The sequence below is a fragment of the Acromyrmex echinatior genome, chromosome 1, assembly GCF_024713525.1.
Source record: "Acromyrmex echinatior isolate Ae372 chromosome 1, ASM2471352v2, whole genome shotgun sequence".
Classification (NCBI taxonomy): Eukaryota; Metazoa; Arthropoda; class Insecta; order Hymenoptera; family Formicidae; genus Acromyrmex; species Acromyrmex echinatior.
The window spans coordinates 6,666,301-6,685,186 of NC_141852.1; the positions used below are offsets into that span (position 1 = coordinate 6,666,301).

General features: G+C 38.8%; 1 protein-coding gene across 15 annotated transcripts in view; it reads right to left on the bottom strand.

Moving 5' to 3' along the window:
- The window catches only part of heph (polypyrimidine tract-binding protein 1 heph), a 532,621-nt gene that overhangs the window by 376,722 nt on the left and 137,013 nt on the right, over positions 1-18,886 (bottom strand). For 2 of the 15 annotated variants that reach the window (XM_087409805.1, XM_087409813.1), the window contains exon 1: positions 17,416-18,158. The exons of 12 other annotated variants lie outside the window; for them this stretch is intronic. The gene's annotated coding sequence lies outside the window, so the exon portion shown is untranslated. Of the gene's footprint in view, positions 1-13,865; positions 15,875-17,415; positions 18,159-18,886 lie in introns of those variants that run through there. One more of the 15 variants, XM_087409816.1, reaches the window with a different exon arrangement.

An 18,886-nucleotide genomic window follows, 5' to 3' on the forward strand; every position in this document is an offset into this window, starting at 1 on the left:
ATCAAATCTTCATGAACAAGAAAACTATAAAAAAAAGGAGATATCGAGACACTCAAGCTTCGAGAGAATCGCACCATTACGCAAGATATTCTTACGCACACTTGACCTACCAACATACTTTCACTTTTTTTCCATTCAGAGAAAGAGAAGGTGAGTCTGTTTGCAATCCCTTTCATGTTTCGTGCACGTGAGCAAATTGACGAAGGGATCCAATCAAAATCGCGAAGACCTAATCTCGCTTCCAAGTAAAAATAAAAACACATCGATAACGAGGGTTCTGCGATAGAAGTTACTCCAAAAAAACTCCTAACAAATTCATCAGCCTCTTCTCAAGCTTGAGCATTTTTTGCACGACTTCGTGAACTTCAACGGCTAGATAAATTCGAAAGTAATATTATCTGGCTAATACCGTCCAATATCTTAAAATATCATTATTAACACCATGGGCGTGCCAAGATTTCGTTTAGGAAGTGAGGGAGGTAAGACTTGAATTGAACGGGGACGAGAAGAATAGTCGAGTAGTATTATTAATTTTTGTTTTATATTTTTAATTAATCACTAGTAGATAAATCACAAAATCACACATTTAATTTACTAATGTACTTTATTTTTCTCTCGAAATTATAAGCTGACTCTTCAAACTAGAAAAACTTAAATTTGTATATATAATTATATATTGTAATATTATTTTGAAGTCTTCAGAAAATTTCTCTATAATATTTCATCTCCAATTCTTTTTTCTTTTTCAAAATTAATTTCTTACGAATATCATTAAGCATAGTCCGTTTAAACGATTTTAATTATTGTTGTTTTTTAAGATTTATAAGGTCTTCTCTTTCCTCTGCTGGTAACGCCCATAATTAATATATTTTCGAGTTATTATCATGAATGTAAACATTTATCAATAAAAATGAATTAACTTAAATTAATAAACAAATAAGATTCCCGATAATTAAAATGAAAGAAAGAAATAGTAGGCTTGATTAAAAATGTAGCCGAAACATCGTTTAATACTAACTTTTATTAAATTAGATATTTCAAAAGAATAGCTTTTTAAAAATTTTGTAACAAAAATGAAATTGATCGTGTTATAAGAATTCTTTTTGCCGAGATTGTTTGATTAAACAATCATTTTCAATCTAGTTCAAAAATAATTTTTCCTCTTTTCTGGAAAATTCATTTTTTTAATTATGTCATTTTTGAAACATGCGAACGATATCATTATATGCTTGTGATAACGAAAATTCAACCGTGACGCACACATAAGACGTAAAACGTAAAATTGCCGAGCAGACAATGTGTTAAAAATAGTATACCGTGTGACTAGATTTTTGTTCTAGCAAACAATATATTTTAACCCATTCCTATCTATCTCTAAAATAATAACTAAATGAATTTTTACAAATATGTGTCACAAAAAGGTGACAATAGAACAGATATTCAACTGTCAATTTTATACTGTTATTGTACTGCTATTTGCAGCTATATTGTATTTGCCATAGGAATACTAGAGTGTTCGCAAACATTGCAAATGGTTCTTGACCTCAATGGATTCTCCTGTATTTGTTACACTTCGCTTACTAGCATCCGCGTCACACTACTGATTGCGTCATTAAGATAAGTATAATTGCAACGAACAATTTAACACGGATATCAAGCACAATGCAAGTTGAGCACTACTGTCGAACAGTTTCAAAGAACATAAATTCCACGAAATACAAGAGCTAGGATATTTCCTTGTTTTTGATCTTTTTTTTTTTCTTTTGTTCTCCCGCTTTTTTTTATACTCTGCTGGTTCCCTGTCAATCGTTCATTGTTGTTCTGGTTCTGTTCACCGGTTTATATACCTACACCACAAATATTTCAGTTTAATAATTTTAAATATTAATCGAGCGTACGCAAAACAATATTTTTGTATGAAAGTACTTTTGAGAGCTTTCAGGATATTATACGATCAAAATAATATTTTTCCTAAATAAAAATATCTTTCTTTGTGCGATCTTTTCTATGTACAATATTTTCCGAGCTGACAATACAGTTTTGCACGAAATATACTGTATAACAATGGACACAAATGACGTCAAACGTATCAAATAACAAACAATATTCGCGTTTCGATTATTACATTTTCTACGTTACAAATTTTATCTCTATATAATCCGATTTATAGCACGCACAAAACTGTCCTGCGTAACAATATTCTAGGATTAATCATTTCACTAGAACCTTGAAATTTATCAGATATTTTGCGGTATTTTACTGGATACGAGTACTATCAGGATTTACGATCAGGATTTATCATCGCATGTTATTAGACCAAAACTTTTGCATTTGACGAATGTTTCGCGGTGTATTTTAGATTTTAGGGAAAACGGAGGCACACACAGTGAAATTTAAGTACAGGATTTTCTCCGTAAAGTTCACAGAGGCCTATAATTCGCAAGTTCCCTTTTACCAAGGGAAAATATCACATTTCCAAAGTTTCCGCAGGTAGAAGCGACCCCGTTTCACGGAGGGTTAATTTCTTGCATTCGACGTTGTTCGAGTCCCCTTTGTTCGTCCCGTAGCTATTATGTGGCCTCCGCCTCTCTCTTTCCTTCGCCGGCCTCATCCATCGGGGCGTCTCAAAGCGTGGAGGCGGCTTAATAATTCAAATGTTTACCGTCGCTTTCAAAGATAAGCTGATAAAAGCGTGCACTCGCCTCGTGCCAACCTAGGCAGCGGACTTAAAATCCTGCGTGTGCGCGTGTGCGTGTGCGTGTGCGTGTGCGTATGTACGTGTCTGTATGTACAAAAGGAGCGCGCGGATGTAGCGTGATTCTCGGTAACGCATTGCGCTCTCACATGTGCGCATTCATGTACGTAGCGCATCGGATTAATCTCCGATCGGCGCGTCCCGGTGCCAAGACGTCACTTTCATTAAATCACCGTCACGCAGACGGTAACCTCGTTTCCGTTGCCGACAGTGCCGACATGGGTACAATGTAATCGAAGAGCGTTGCGACACACACGAGCGAGCGATACGTTCTAGCTCCGGGTGGAAAAACATGGACTGATCATTATTCCAACAGACGTAATTTATTTTACCCCCTCCCCCTCCCCCTTTTAAGTTTCGTGAGCCTTATAAAGCCTAGAAATAGATTGCGCATGAATTAATTATCAAGATAAAACCCCTCTTTAAATGCACATCGAGAAATACCTGTATAACTCTCTTTTATTATTTCAAAGTGACACAATTCAAAAAATTAAACACGATTCAGAAAAGGGGAACAACTATTTTTCAATTTGACAGAAAATTATTGGCTAGTCAAATAATGTCGGCAAAAAGAATATAATGTCATTTTTGTCATTTTTGTTTCACTATCCTAAAAAAAAAAAAAGAAATCTTTCTTTATAAATTGTGATTTCGACGTTTTTTCTTAATCATCCTTTTTTGAGCTTCCAAGATATTACACGAACAAAATATATTTTTTTTTTTATATTAAGTATCTTTCTCTGTGAGACACTTTCTATCTGTATTGTTTTTCAAACTGATAGTCGTGACGATTTTTTTAAAAACCATCTTTACGTAGACGATTGTGGCGATTTTTTATGAAGTTAAATTGATTATTTTTGACGATTAACAGGATAATATTTACTTCATTCATGATACTATCTTCAAAATCAAATTTCTTCAGTTGTCACTTTTTCAAGTAAGAAAACCATATGCTTAAAAAAATGATAAAGCAATTATCCTATTCTGACTGCTATCGTATATTGATGAAAAGAAAAATAGGAATAAAGCAATCTTGGTGAAGTTTCATTATTAAAATCTCATTATTTTACGCGAAATACGCCAATCTACCGGTAGTTGAGCCAGTGGAATAGTTCGATCAGTTTCGACTCGAATAACGCGAAATCTAGGCACAGCTAAACACATCGGCTGCGCAATTATGCGTGCAAAATGAAATTGTCCTCTCCACCAATAATCGAAACGCGTCCATCCGAGCACGATTATTGTTTCGAAGAGTGCATCGACAATGCTTCGTTTCGCAATAATCTCATCGTGCTGAGTAATACCTTTGCCAGACGGAATGACGATACGTTTGCGAATAGAACGCGCGCAATGCATCCAATGCGCAAATTGTCGTCCCGAATGTGCTCGCCAGATTATTTCACTTGACGATTGCCAACCAGCTGTCGTGTGCTATCATTTTATCACATGTTCGAAATGCGGAATTATTCCAATGAAGAATTATTCCATTTAAGAATTTTTCGAATGTATTCAAAAGCGCCGTTATTTCATAATTGTGTATATACAACCTTGGCAAAAAATAATAAGCTCCTTATTAATTACTATTTAATGTTTTAGTTGAAAAATTGATTTATGGCATTTGTTGTGAATTATCTTTTGTTTCAAGAACTCTTTAAATTTATGTATAATATCGATAACCAATCGGAAACAATACAAGTAAGAAAGTTCCAGATAATTAAAAAAATTATTGGTGTGCCTAATATTCTTTGTCAAGACTGTATTTGTAATAATGTTTTTATTCAAGCAATTATATTTCGCAATTTTCTCTCTTTCTCTTTTATTTCTCATACTTTAAAATAATATCAAAAGTGTATAACATCTTAATTAAGGGAGACTTATCTTAATTTTATATATATATAAGCACAAAGTATTTTTTATATGACATAGAGCTACTTTCAAGAGCACTCGAGATCTCGAGTTATACCGAGTATTATGTGGGCTGGACTTTTGTATAGCAAGCTGCATTACTTACACAAACTCGAACTTATCTCTCGTAAAAGATCACACTTTGTGATAGGTACTCTTTATAAAAAAGCTGTCACTATATTTTTATCGCGATACGTAAGCCACTAATCAAGCAAGCAAGTTAACGAGTCACTGACAGTACAGGCAGGTGCAGCTCTTCAAAATCCACGACAGTGAAGAGTCGGTAATAATGTAAACACTGGTGTCTCGAGCATGTGCGACTTCGAACAGCTGTACTCAACCGTTCGAACTTTCTTCCCTTCAGCGAAAACGAGCTGATTTAGGACGCAAACAGAGGCGCACCGATTCCCGAATAACCTTTCCCGCCAGATCGAAAGGTCGTACTCGTGAAGTGATTCAGAGAACGATTCGAAATACTGAGTTATATATGAGCAGAGATACGTGACGCAAAACAGCTGCCGATGCCTCTTGATTATTCGAACGGAACTAATAAACGATCGCTAATGCGTGGATTTAAGAAATACTTTGCGATATTACGTGGTCTTGTATGTATGTAAAGTGTTAAATTTTCAAACTTGAATTTCCACGGAAATGACTTAAGAAAATAACTGCCTTAGTGAGCGAGTAATAAATCTTAATCAGGAATTAAAAATTTTCGTATAAATTTTTGTCAAAAATAGACTGAGATAAGAATTCAATTAAGGTAAACTTTATTAAGTACATTTTAATTTTTTAATATTATTTCATTGCCATAAATTCAACATTTCACATGAAACAATTAAATTGAATTGTAATTTAATAATAAAAATTAGTTTGCGATTCGTTGACTCTTTTAATTCCGCATTTTTAGTTTAGCGTCAGAAATAAAGACGAAAGATTGAATTGGCTGGAGTTGATCTAAATCAAAATAGATGTAAACCAGTCCCAATGGAAGTTAAATAAGCACTCCCGGACGCAATAATTCGATTGCTTTTGGTCTGTGACCGTAAAGCCGACCCATTTGCCTGCAGATGAACGTCTGCTCACACTAATGAGTCTTGGAATGAAAACAGAAGTAAGGGACTTTGTCCCTCGTTGGCCCTGACACACATTCGTAGTGATTGAATTTTCAAGAAGCCTGAAGCGTCATTTTCTCGAAGAAAACTTAAGAAAAACTTACTTATACTAATAAAGCCGAGTTTCGTTGACTCTCGTCTAATACACTGTTAGATATCAAAGGAGCAACGGTAACTCAATTCCCTGAGTTAAATAACTTTTTGTTATTTTTAACTTCCATCAAAATGGAAATAAATCTATTTCTATGGTTAGTTTCAAAGTAAGCAACGTCTGTATTAACGTATGCGCTTAAAAAATAATATATTAAATATGAATTAAATTTGACAAATTTTCACAAGTTAAATCGTTCAACTCCATTGTTTTAGTTAAATTAACGACATAGAAATAAGTAAAAATAACTCCAATTATTAGGTATAATTTAATATTATGAATTTAACAATATAGTCTGTCAGATAGTTGTTTGCAAAAAAAAAGAGGAAAAAAATAAGAATGAAACGTACACCCACGTTTAAATAAAATACAATACTTATAACTTACAACAAAGTTACTTTCTGAATTATATTAGGTCATCTAAAAAGTATCCGCGGTTTTTTGTTCAATTTTTGAATGAAAAAAACCGCGGATACTTTTTAAATGACCCAATAATATCTGCAAGCACAAGAAGAGAGGAAGATATTCGACCACAAATAAAATTATAAAATCGCGCTTCGCCAGATCTATCACAAAAGTCACTCTCCGTTATTTTTCCCGGATGAAACCCGCGCGGCTGTCACTACGCCGCGTCATTTTTATCGCGCAAGAATATCGGCGGCGTTCCACCGAGCAATGGAATTAATTAAGTATCTCTCTCCGCTCGGTGGGTGGACGTGCGGGATGGCGAAATTACTCGCTTCCTGGTTGAAGAGCCTCGGATTGTTCGCCGACGCGAGAAACCGACGCGCGCTGAGCTCCGTTTACATCGCGTCATTTTCTAATAATTAGTATTATCGAACACGGCAAATTGTCCGCAACCGCGAATAACGGAAAGTAAGGTACGTATCGAGTTTCCCTCCGTTACTATCTTAAAACGTCATTTTTCGAAAAGCCAAGAATATACGACGTATCGCGAAGATCTATTATTTTAATGTTCGCCAAATCGAATATCGGAATCGCGAAAATGTGAAAACGTGACAAGAATTTTCCATCCATCTGCACGCAGAACGACTAATCCATTTTTTATCATGTATACTATACCAAAAACCATTTTCCCACAGACGGATATACCCAAAATACGCATGATAGCGAGAACGCTTCCGCGGCTTACGCGTAACAAGAAATTGATTTTCGACAGCGAGGAAAAAAAAACAAAGGGAGACAGAGAGGGAGAGCAAATCGCTTTCGTCCGCGCGCGACCAAAAATCGTACTCTCGTCGCGCAATCTCGGTAATCCGATCTAATTAACGAGGAGACATGATCGGATCATCGAATACTCGCATTATTGGATACGCTGCGTCGACGATTTTTTGTCGCTACACACGACGGAATTGTTTTCGAAACCGGCCGACGAACGACGGTGCAACGCTCCGCGGCTCCATGGCGTTATTTTCAGCGGCTCGCCGCGACGCTATTCTGTCGATTTATTTACGGCACGAAACCAAACGCGACGAAATCAACGAATCCTTTATTCCGACTGCGTTTTGAAAATCTCAGGCGATGTTCAGGTTGATGATCGGGACGTTACACATTATTATCATCGCGGCATCTGCAGGTGCGACATCACAACGACTCGGAATACATAAGATCTGTTCTTTTTAACTAAACTTCTTGCACAGCTCATCTCTTTTCTCTTCAATGTGAAAGGAAAAATGTACCATGCAAGAAGTTAAAAAGAACAAATCTACACGTATACTTCTAAACACGGTTGGAAAATTTGTATCAAAACACATTTCACGTGTTCCAGACGGACCACTCAAATTTTTATCAACTTTTACAGGAAAAGTCATAGTAATTCTGAAACAGTGTTTTTGTGTGTATTTTGAAAAAACATGATGTACAATAATGAAGTAATGAATTAAATAACATCTTATTCAGAGAGAGAGAGAGAGAGAGAGAAGGCAAGAGATGAGTTGTAACGTTTTTAAAACAGATATCCGCCTTTTGAAAAATAATTTAACAAGATGAGATTAGAAAATAACACAAACATCATGTAAAAAGTAACACAAAAAATGTAACACTTGGACACAATTTGGAAATAAATTATGGAAACAATTTCTTCAGTAAAATTAACATTTATAATATATTAACACATTTTATTCATTTATCTTACTAGAATTTACGTTTTATAAAGAAATTCTTTATGTTAATTGTTTATTACCTATAAATTGTTAACACTAAGAAACATTAAATATTAATTTGATACAAAATATTCAAATAACGAAATCATATTATTTTAAATTAGCACCTGAGGATTAAAAATTCAACACAAAAATTTTAATGAGATTCGGTTTTAACAAGTACAAAATATTTTTTACTGCACACATATATATATATATATATGTATATTTACGACCTTATTTTCGCAAATTAATAGAAATAAAAATCCGTGAGATCACACATTCAGAAAAGAGAATAAAAAAGAGCGGAAAATCGATCGAACTTTTCCATTTGAAATAAAAAATAAAAAGTTTATGTTAGAAAAAGTGGCTATCTATTTAGGCGACGATTTCACATAATCACTTATTGATATCGTAAAGTGAGAATGAAAGTTGTAGCGTAAAAATTTTTAAGTAAAACCGCGAAAGCTTTTTACGAATTTTTCTGCCATCGAACCATTAACTGAAGCAGAATAATCAAAACCCTCACGCGATCGTATTCGCGATTATTAGCCCGTCGTTCGTTAATTTGTCGTCTCCGTCGACAACAGGCCGTCTCCACGAAAGACAGACGGGCCTGCGCCGTGAATATTACGGTGGCAGTTAATTTTCAGTATCGATCATCCCCGTGCGCAACGAGGGCGATTTAATTAATTAATTTCCCGCGACATGAGTTACGAGTACCCTGTTGGACGTTCGATCGCCGAGAAAATGGAGTCGGCCTTTTCGGTGACGCGCCTAAACACTAAACCCCTCTCGTCCATCTTCTAAACGAGAAAAATGGCATTTCGGCGATACAGATTTGAATCTTGCTAAATCGGGAAGCAAGAAAAAAAAATCGATAAAATATACCGATTCAAAATCAGCTAGAAGCTTACATTAGTTGCGTTCAGTAGAAAAAGCAGCTTCGCAGCTTCTGTTGTAAAGTTTTTTAATACAATTGGTTTCTACATTTAGCTCCAATAAGGAACTACGAGTATACGATCGCACATCATGTAAAAGAATTTCGCAACATTTGCAAAGCTGCCTTCTCTGCTGAATGCAACCATTCAGTGATACGTGTTGTACCCGTTTTTTTAGAGTATTATGAAAAAATATTAGAACGATGACAAAGTTCTTTACAAGCCTCGTACGATTTACACGTAAAGGTAAAACTTGAGCGTTTACTCTCTCGCGTGATGGCAGCTCTTGAGTTACCGCACTTGTTTCATGCCGAATGAAATTGCGTATCACCTCTCGCACAGAACGTAACGTCACGTCAATGCCACGTAAAACCTTGCGTTGCTTATTTTTCCACGAGATAGTTTCCGGTAGATGTTTACCCGAGCGGAAGACTCCGACTGAGGCAGAGAGACGTAAGGAAGGAGAGATAAAGAGGAATTCTTTTACTCCTCTCGCAATGCTACCCTCTTCCGCGGAAAGCTAGCCGGCGGTTTGAAAACCGCAAATCGCGAAACACGGAAATCACGCAGAGGGAGAGGGAGAGGGGGGGGGGGGAAATACCGTCGAGCAATCGATTACCGGAGAGGAATCGCCCTCTTATTACTCCAGACAACCGCTTTGTGAAGCGTTACAAAACGAACGCCACATCGATCGACAATCGATGCGATTACAGAACAAACAAATGCTGGAAAGAATCCAGATTGACGGGCTATAAATATGCGGATGCACGGAAATTCGAGCGAAATTGCTCGACGGCATGTATCTAAAAATATATATATATGTATGTAGACAAAAAAAGATTTTACGACAAAAATTCAGGAAGAAAAAAAAATACAAATTGAAAATTTCCTCGGGTGCCGGGTGTCGTGTATATTAAATTTTTTATTAGGCATTCTCGTTGTCCTTTGCGTCTTCTGGGAGTTTCCCGGACATAATCCGTGCTTACAAATCTCGAATCGCGGAAGAAAAATCGACGAGCCACGATGCAACGACTGTAAATGTCGCGATAGAAAAATATGATACGCCTCGCGAACCCAAAATACGAAACTTCCAAGATGTAAAGAAAATAGAAGAGAAGAACACTTCGAAAGGAAATATTCCATTCGCATTGCGAAGGAGGAGAATTGATGGATCGCTTTGCGGGAGTCGGACGACCTTGATGATCAAAAGAGCTCGCGCACTACGTGGGTGGCCGTTTGACTTAAATGTCACTTAAATAGTTTCGAATTTTATAAACATTATCATCATAAAACGCTGGCAACAATATTTTTACAAAATTTCTCAATTTCCAGATGCTAGAGAGGAAAAAAAAGGAAAACAATCGTCCCACGTTATAATAAAAAATGTACAAAATAATGAATAATTGAAATAACGAATAAATACATAAAATTCTAAATGCATTATTATTAACGAAATATTGTACATTATCGCTTGTGTGTTTCAAACTGTATAAAAACAGTAAAAAAACATTTTATATTTATATTGAAATCAATCTTCTTTAAGATTTTATTTTTGTGTGGAATATATTCGAATGTTAATTTAACATATTATATGAGTATGTCATTTTAACATTTCGTGTTAAATTGATATCCAACATTTTTTCATGTCAAAATAACAATTTATGAGTAGGTAAACAATTAACATAAAAATATTATATTTTAAAACAAAAGTTAAGATAAAGGTGTAAATTAGCATACTATACGTAAATGTCGATTTTACTAAAATGTACTACAAACAAATGTTGATTTGTGAAGAAATGTTTGTTTTTCACAACTTGGTTCCAAATTATGTCAGTGTCATATCATTGTACTTTTTTACACAACAATCTAGTTATCATATAAAATATTTATGTTACTTCCTAACATATTCTCATCTTGTATTAGATCAACGCAAAAATTTTTAATGGCCGTTCAGGAAACACGAAATGTATTAAATTTAACATAAATTTTCCATCGATGTAAGTCGTGATTTTAAAAAAGATACCGCATTATATTGGCGTGTACTTGCGAAAGAACTATTATGCCATATCAGTATAAAAAGTAATCGGTATAGAAAGATAAAACGGAACTGAGTTTGCAATTTAATTATCATGAAATCGATAGTTACAGTCCTAATTAAGATAACAGTAACAGCGTTTAGTCCGCGGAAATATCTCCGCGCGGAGGGAAAGGTTATTAACTTGTAAAAAAGGAAGGATGCCAAATTGACCTTCCGCGCTTAATAAATCCTTTAATATCTCGGTTATGGGAAGCATTTAGTCGTCTCGTAGGTCTCTAAGATCGTTCCAGCGCATGCTCAACATTCTTGGCATAGGGTTCCCATAAATTGCGAGTATGATACGTCCTGAAAACGTCGGCCGGAGTGCTTTAACACTAAACGACGAGAAAAACAAAAAGAAAGAAAAGATTAAACGGATGACACGTCGGATCGATATCAAGGTAAAATGAGACACCTAACGTGCACACAGCGTATGGTTGATGCTATAAAATATCAGCAAACGAGTTTTTTTTCGCAACCTGTCAGCGCTTCTTTGAAATTCAATAATAATTCTATAACTAACCGATAAAATTCATCGTCGATTATTATCCAATAGTCATACAATTGGATTTCCTGCTACGAATACTTACATTAAATATACGTTACCGTTAAAAAAAAATCGTTAGCGATCATCGATCTCCCAAAAATAGAGATAAAATACAGTAATTATATTTAAATTGTTGTTTCATATCCTTTTTAACTCCATACTCTTCAAACGACAACGAAAAGATTTTCGTGTTAGGCAAATATTCTCGCAAATGGCAAAAGCGAAGTCTAGAGCGCGTCGGTTCGACGAAAGGCATTCGAGGTTGAACAAGGAGCTCGAGTTTTTTTCTCAAATTACGAAACGCGTCTCGCATAATGATGAACCATGGTGGTCAATTTCGACTTCAGTTACGGCGCCGATGAAATAAAACCAGCCAGCGGCGACAGAAAAAGAGGGCTTAGCGATAGAACTGGTTCTCGCGATTCGGGCAAGATGATCGTACCACGGCAGAAATGGTTCAATCATAATCCGAAAGCAACATCGCGATGTAACAAATGCAGGTGTTAGCGAGTGCATCATCAAAGAAAATAGTCCGCGCGATTACCATTCGCGGCGCGAAAATACACTCGAGACAGTCTTAGTCATCGACATTCGGATCACGGCCACAATTACGGCCGATATCACCGACTGTGGAATTTCAGGTCGAGATATGGCGTGCATTACGAAGTAGCCTGTGAACCCTTTCAACACATGACGTAAAAAAAATTATCGAGAAGGATAGGTAGATAGATAAATGAAGCGTTTATTATTGTTCTCTAAGGCGAGAACGTACAAAAAGGAGAAATAAAAAGCAGCAATAATAACAAAGAATATGAGAAAATAATACATAAAGAAGATGTGAATAAAGAAAAAATTAACACAACAAGGAAAGTCAAAAAGATTAATAAGAAATAGGAGATCACACACGATGAAAGAGAGAAAATATTTTTCCCATCTCTACCAACGTGTAGAAAACTACGCCAGATCCTCTAGATTGAAAATTTCATAATCACGAAAATTAATTTGTGAACTCAGGTACACACACATCACCCTGATTAGCAAGCTGTGATTGAGCCTGACGCGGAACCTTTTTTGTCCATTGGACAAAAACTAACTAATCGCGATTACAGTAGATTTCCTATTACGTCGATCGGCGACATTCGCGTACGGGCACAAAAGGTGTGGTTTCTAATTCCCGAGGAAGCAATTACGCGTTGTAAGTTGCTTCACTCGTTCGTTGGCGAGACTCGCTCTTGCTTGCAAGAAGGTACGCTCTGATTGCCAGTTTGCAGCCTAGTTTCTATTGACAATGGCGCCATTGACGACGGCGACAAATCTTGCTCAATGAGGCGAGGTCCAAAAGATACAAATTTCATCCTCACGTCAGGAATGCGAAAGTGCCGGAAAAGTTTCGAAATGAGCTAAGCGAAATAATGAGCTGCGTTTAAGACGAGTTGCATATTTCAAAACGAACGAAAGAGTAATATTTTAGAAAAATTATTTTCAAGCCAGTTAATGTTTTTCAGACACAGAGAGAAAAGAGTTTGATATTTGCGCAACTATAATTGCACGATAAAATAATTATGACTAGAATCTCCATTTTTATAATTATTATCCTAGATTATTGTTGTTATTAATGTCAATTTTCATTCAACCGCACTGAGAAAAATAGCTGAAAAAATATGGACGAAATAGAAGATTCCGATTATATCGACCAAAATTCCAGTTATCTGAACTAGAATTTGGTAGAATTAACTAGAAAATTTTGATTCTATTTTTAATCAGAATTTCAATTTAATCCAACCAGATATTTTTTTCTCCGAATGCCATTTTTTTCAGTAAATTAATAAATATAATACTGTATATCACGGTCGTACCATTTTTGCAGAAGAATAACATCACCTAAATTGATATTATTTTTTCTATTAGAAAGCCTCTAATTATTGCTGCAACATTATCAATATGATATGAATTTAGACCGAAAGAATAAATCTAAAGGAGGTCTCAGGTCAATAATCATATTCATAATTCTCAAAAGAAAATATAGATGACATTAAAAATAAGTATAAATGACAAGCTAAAATATACAAGTGTAATTTTTTCTCAGTTAGATGATTCCCGAAACTATCTGATGCACTTGGCGCAGGATAGTCCTTAAAAGAAAGTTTCTTAAACCGCGGAAAGTTTCTAAAACTAGAAAGAGCTGAATGATTCACCGCGAAATGAACATAACTGGTTACTCAGATCCAACCAATATTCAACCGCTCGGTAAGCAGCGGTGCCTAGCCGCTTTGCCATCTTGAACTCGCCCATTGTTTCAACGATCGCTAGATTGGGATATCTGACAAGCTCAGAAGAGTTTGCGTCGCGAGAAGAGAAGGGACGGCTCTCCAAAGTCTCTCCAAAGTCGCGTGCAGTCGGGCTGCACGATCGCGGGGACGCGCGCAATGGTGATTCTCACGATCCTGAAGAACCTGGCATACCGATCCGACTGACGTACCACAACCGCGGGGTACCGTAGGCCAGGTGCACACATGCACACGGCGGCTCGCACGTACGAGGCCGTGGGTTCGAGGAACGCGACGCGACGCGATGTTGCGTCGCGCAATGCGGCGCCGCGATAAGCCGCGCGTAACTACTGCGCCACCGCAGCCAAGCCGGACTGTTTACGGCAGCGATTTTTACGCCCGTCGCCTCGCAAAAACGCGCTCTCTTCCGTCGCCGCGTCGTCGTGTGTTGCAACCAGGAACGGCGACTCGTTGATACCAATTAAACGCTCGTCGGATCGCCCATCGTCGTTTCTCTTCTACCGCCCCTGCGCGCCAGCGACGTTTTCCCAACGGTAAATGATTGTTGCGCGAGATACGTTTGTATAAACCGAGTTCCTGCCCGTGGAAAAGAACCGGTCTATTATCAGTCCTAGTTTGAAGCCTCGCGAGACGACAGAAAATTATTTACTGGTGGACGAGACATAAATATTCAACGACATTAGACACAGGTACAAAGGTACTGGATAAATAGGCGAGGAGAGGAGCATGCAAGAGCGCAATTTATAGACGCTTCCTGCTAAAAGTGAAGATTAATGAATGTTAACAAATCACCGCTTAGGAGATCGAGTATCCTTTAAAAAAGTATAATACCGTATTTGTACTGTTACATCACTCGTATAAAGATAAATAAAATATTTACCCATGAAATAAAGTAAGTAAAGTGATACACTTCGAACATGGTATAAATTATAAATGAAATAAGATTTGGATTCAATTTTCAAGATTAAAGTTTAGTTTTTTCCTGTTTGGTCCCTCCTTTTAGTATTCACCACAATGGGACAAGGTTGCCTCACCTTTTGTCTCTAGAGATCAGGAGATTGAAGATTCTCTTTTAGAGGTCGCAGTGTTCTGCTGAAATTAGCGAAATTATTGTAGTTTCTCTAAAAAAAGAAAAAGTCTACCAGATCTAATCTTACTGCCAAAGATTAATATTTTTGCTAGAAATAGATTGTCATTGATATTTCAATTTTGTCTAAAAAAAAATGCTTCCTCTAAAAAAAAAGGGTCAAGATCTCTTCTTGAAACTGGATAAAAGTAAACGCGAGGCACTTAAAAAAAAAGAGTCATGAAAATTTGGAATAGTTAGCCGGAAATTCTTTTCGTCTGTTTAAAAATCTCGACGGAATCTCCGACTGAAAACCGACGAGATGATAACCAGTCACAATCTGACAAAAGAAAATAAAATTCACGCAGCCTTATACTAAAGTTGCAGTGTTTAAATTTTAAAAATTAATAAAGTAATTTTAAATAATACGTTATAATTGAAGGTATCATGGAAAGTAAAGTCATGCATATTTATTATCCTAATTAAATTAGTAAAACGCTCTGATTAAAAAAAAATTCAAAATATTTTATTGAAAAGTTGCTAATTTTGAATTGTGCCACTTTTCTATCAACGTTGCGATATTTCTCATTATTGAAACTATTAAGTATATTATCCTTCATCGTTTAATGCGGTGTCTACAATAAGGGCCATGACACACAAACAAACTTGAGCAGTAAAACGTAAACAGTAAGCGAATCAATCAATCACAGCAGAAACTGTAAGTCCATAACGTGAGTAGTAGCTACTCGAACACGTTAATTTCCTTACAGCTTAAGAATTAAGAAGAACTGCCGCACACAAAATTCCGCAACAGTGACCGTAAGATGTAAACTTAAGCCGATGAGCCAATCAGAATATTGCTTTAGGTTTACGTAATCTAACGGAAATGAAAATAACAATAAACTTATCCATAACCTCGCATAAGGTGAATTTCAATCGGTTGAAACTCGCCTTATGGATAAGTTTACTGCTATTTCTATTTCCATTAGAGCACGTAGATCTAAAGCAGTATCCTGATTGGCTTATCGGCTTAAGTTCACTGTTCTTAAGGTTACTGTTAGAAATTTTGTCTGCGACAGCCCTATAGAATGGACAAATCACAATCAATTATTTTTCTCGTATTCGACTGTAGTTGGTCAATTTCTTACGGCTTAAGCCTTAAGGCTTGGTTGCACCAGCGTTACTTAAATTCTAAGCGAGGCTTAAAACTCTCTTTGTCCCTGTCTCTTTTCGGTTTTAAAACGAGATAAAGAGTTTTAAATTTCGCTTAAAATCGAAGTAACGTTGGTACAACCGGGCTTAAGACACCTATTGCAGATCCAAACTTAAGGTGCCATTTCACGAAACGCTAAAAAGCAACAGGGTGATTACAGCTTCCTTTGGGGGGGGGGGGGGGGGTCAATCACGTAATTTTTCCTCAGGGCGGAAACGTGAAAAATAAAAATTTTCACTTTTCACGTTTTCCCCTAGAGAAAAAGTTACATGACTGACTTCCCAGATTGTTCGGTTCGAGGTTGGACGGCGCAGCTACACCCTTTTCATGCACTTTTTCTATACGACGTCAATTTCGATCATAAATATATATAACCTATTTTGACACTGAAAACAAGCGTCAAGCGTCAGCATGAAGACGACATCTTTAAGCAATAAGAAGCCATTAATCATAATCGCTTATTCTCTTCACATCCGACTGATTAGTCAATTTCTTACGGCTTAAGGCATTATTACTCCATTGTAGACACCACGAAGAGATCCCAATCACAGCAAACTTTCGCAACCTCGAAAGAAAGCCGTCACGTGTATCCAGCCGGCAGCACCTGTTTCTCCTCAGCAGAAGCATATTTCCGCTCGTTTGCGCAAGCCAGGCTGCGCTCCGAAACCAGCGCGGGAAATCGGCTTTCCGGTGCAGCGATGCACGTAGGAAAGGGCCAAGGCCGCGAGACCGTGACGGATGGTATCCGTCCGAGGGAGAAACAATCGCTCGTCGGCCGAGTAGACCGAGACCACGTCGTCGACGGAAATTCGCGACCACGTGCGAAACAAGCAGCATCGGCGGGGTGAAGGGGGGGGGGGGTGGAGAGAGGGAGAGGAGTTCGGAACTCACGACGGCTTACGGCTGGTTTCAACGTGCTTGAACGCTGCTTCAACGTGCGAACGCGCGGCGGACATGCGCCCTTCGCAGGGCGCACGCCGACGCGAGGGTGAGGAGGAACACGGGGGAGAAATCCGCGCGGATTTCGGGGCGCGCGCAGCGGATTCGCGCGCGGCCGCGTGCGGCAGCGCCGGGAACGCTCGGCTCAACGTGGTGCCATGCCGAGAGAATCGAGAATCGAGCCTCAAGCCGGGAATCGGGGATCCAAGCGGAACGTCGTCATGAGGCATATCGGCTATTGGCCAAATGTACTAACCGTGTCCACGGTAGGGCTCCCAAGCGGGCGGCAGCGGTGGCAGCAACGATGGAAGGAATGTCCAGGCGAATTCCGTGGAGTATCCGTGCACCTGGCGGTGTTAACGGCGGTGAAGCAACTCGCGTGTTCCTCGTGTCACTCACAAAGACGCCGCGCGACACAGAGAGAGAGAGAGAGAAAGACGACGTACAGAAATTTCGAAAGCGAGAACAAAAAAAAACTCCCCTCCGATATCACCTTTCCCCTTTTCTCTCTCACGGATATTTCCGCCTCGCGGTACTTGCGACGCAAGCCTTCTTTCTTCGCCCCGCGATGACACACACGCGTGGAAACACACTGTCGCAAAGTTACGACGGCGACGACTGCGGATCGCGTTCGTTCGTTATGAATCGAAGGCGACGTCACGGGAAAGACGGGGCACACTCATGCACATGCACATGCACGTATACATACACACGCGCGCGCGTCGAGGTTGGCGGCGTCGCTCGTTCCGTTCGTCACGTACGTTACAGCGTTTACGCGTCGGCTATCGGCGAGGCGAGAAGCTCGTTTTGGAGGTTAGGAAGCGCACGACGACGACGCACCACCGGCTAGCTACTGCTCTCCTTCCTCTCTCCGCCTTTCCCTACAAGCTACGTGCGGCCGCGGTCTCTCTCTTACTCGGTCTGCCCCTCTCACTCCGGCGCTCTCCCACACGAGGGTCTACCGAGAACACGACTGTACGATCCTCGCGTCACGTTGCACGCCGTTCATACGACTCCGACTACTAAAACCGATCGTCCGTTTTGCCGAGGCGGCGTTAAGGGGTGGGAGGGGGGGGGGGGAAACACCGAAGTAAACGACTGACAGAGAGAAAAGGATAAATAACATTCGTCGAGGAGGAAAATAAACAAAAAGGTACGAAAGCGCGATCCGTGGAACAACAAAGATGAAAACAGCGTTACTTTGAAGTAAGAGCAGGCAAAAAGGGCGGGAGGGGAGGGGGAGAAGAGATTCCCCGAATATATCCACCGGTAGTAACTTCGCGACAGAAAAATCCCAGTGAAAACCTCGAAAACGTGTACATACAACGCGCGATGAATCCTGGCTAAAAATTGTATATATTCCGTTTGGAAGAAAGAAAAAAAGAGAAATGGATAAAAATAAAGAGGGAGAGAGAAAGATGGAAGAAGCGAGGCGACGTTGAAAACTTTGCTACGAATCGCGGCGCGCCATGAGAGAATAGGGGGCGAGAGAGAGGGAGCGCGTGTTGGAGACGCGGCGGATCTACGGTTACGGGCGGGAGAAGGTTAGGCACAACGCAACGCGCGAAGAGAGGATGGTGGAGTGAGGAGGACGAGGAGGAGGAGAAGGAGGAGGAGAAGGAAGAAGAGGAGGAGGAGGAGGAGGAGGGAGAGAATAGCAGGCTTACCGTAGCCGCGTGCGGCGCGGCGGATGGACCAGGTGTGGCGGTGCGGCGCGGGGTCACGTG